Source organism: Schistocerca americana, chromosome X, assembly GCF_021461395.2.
Source record: "Schistocerca americana isolate TAMUIC-IGC-003095 chromosome X, iqSchAmer2.1, whole genome shotgun sequence".
NCBI classification, from domain to species: domain Eukaryota; kingdom Metazoa; phylum Arthropoda; class Insecta; order Orthoptera; family Acrididae; genus Schistocerca; species Schistocerca americana.
Genome location: NC_060130.1, coordinates 702,284,700 through 702,286,307, shown reverse-complemented (window position 1 = coordinate 702,286,307; position 1,608 = coordinate 702,284,700). Strand labels below are relative to the sequence as shown.

The 1,608-nt window shown below is 46.0% G+C and overlaps 1 non-coding gene across 1 annotated transcript; it reads left to right on the top strand.

Annotated features, from left to right (window-relative positions):
* Window positions 1-550: 550 nt before the first annotated feature.
* Trnal-caa lies at window positions 551-625 on the top strand. Its single transcript has one exon. It is a non-coding gene; the product is annotated as a tRNA-Leu (tRNA).
* The last annotated feature ends 983 nt before the right edge of the window (window positions 626-1,608 follow it).

Sequence of the window (1,608 nt, the reverse complement as noted above, 5' to 3'; positions counted from 1 at the left end):
CTCACGCCCCGTCCTCACAGCTTTACTTCTGCCAGTACCTCGTCTCCTACCTTCCAAACTTTGCAGAAGCTCTCCTGAAAGAAAGGATATTGCAGAGACATGGCTTAGCCACAGCCTCTGAGATGTTTCCAGAATGAGATTTTCACTCTGCAGCGGAGTGTGCGCTGATATGAAACTTCCTGGCAGATTAAAACCGTGTGCTGGACCGAGACTCGAACTTGGGACCTTTGCCTTTCGCGGGCAAGTGCTCTACCAACTGAGCTACCCAAGCACGACTCACGCCCCGTCCTCACAGCTTTACTTCTGACAGTACCTTGTCTCCCACCTTCCAAACATTACAGAAGCTCTCCTGCGAACCTTGCAGAACTAGCACGCCCGAAAGAAAGGATATTGCGGAGACATGGCTTAGCCACAGCCTGGGGGATGTTTCCAGAATGAGATTTTCACTCTGCAGCGAAGTGTGTGCTTCCCAGGAGAGCTTCTGTAAAGTTTGGAAGGTAGGAGACGAGGTACTGGCAGAAGTAAAGCAGTAAGGACAGGGCGTAAGTCGTGCTTGGGTAGCTCAGTTGGTAGAGCACTTGCCCGCAAAAGGCAAAGGTCCCGAGTTCAAGTCTCGGCCTGGCACACAGTTTTAATCTGCCAGGAAGTTTCATATCAGCGCAGAGTGAAATTCTCATTCTGGAAACGGGAGTGTATGGTTGCAAGAAGCCCAGGCTCCTGGCGGCCATGTGACGCTACCGAGAGGGAAGACCACTGTACTCGATTTTATCCAGTGGCCTCCACATTTGGAGAGCGTTTTCTCTGTTTTCTCTATGTATGTGTATATGCATGTGTCGTGTGTGCATCTAGCAGGTGGAGGACACGTTTGCTGGTTCTCTAGACATGAGAAACACCGTAGTTGACTTCGTAAATTATAGGAATTATTTCGAATCTGTTACATCATCGACATCGGTATTCGCGAGTGGAAATATCATTTTCGTCTATTTGTTTCGAGTTCTCACGTAAAGGTCTTCGCAGGCGGGAAAAGCCCTAAAGTTTCGGGTTTGTAGAGAAATAATTTACAGTCTATACCTTCGGAATTAGTCGCGCGAGCGATACTGCTATGCAGGCTATATTGCAATGTGCAAGTCGTATACTCCTAGCTCACTCATTTGTTACATAGTTTAATTCTTAATTTCTATGCGTGTTTTTGGTACTTGCATTGTTTAATTCATAAATTTCTGGCGTATTATAGTATTTGAGAGTTGTAGCATCGCCTTTTAGTACCTAAATAGTGTAAATTCGCGTAGTCGTCTGTCTTCTGTTTTTGTTTTGAACGGCCAGTGTCGGTTGGTCACAGTCAGTGTGCTCCCTGCCGCCGTTGGATAAGCAGCTGCAGCAGCAAGTCGTATACTCCTAGCTCACTCATTTGTTACATAGTTTAATTCTTAATTTCTTTGCATGTTTTTGGTACTTGCATTGTTTAATTCATAAATTTCGGGCGTATTATAGTATTTGAGAGTTGTAGCATCGCGTTTTAGTACCTGAATAGTGTAAAATCGTGTAGTCTCCTTCCGCCGCCGAGCAGTGTGTCAGCAGTGCGCAAGTAGCTGCATTACTGCATTTACT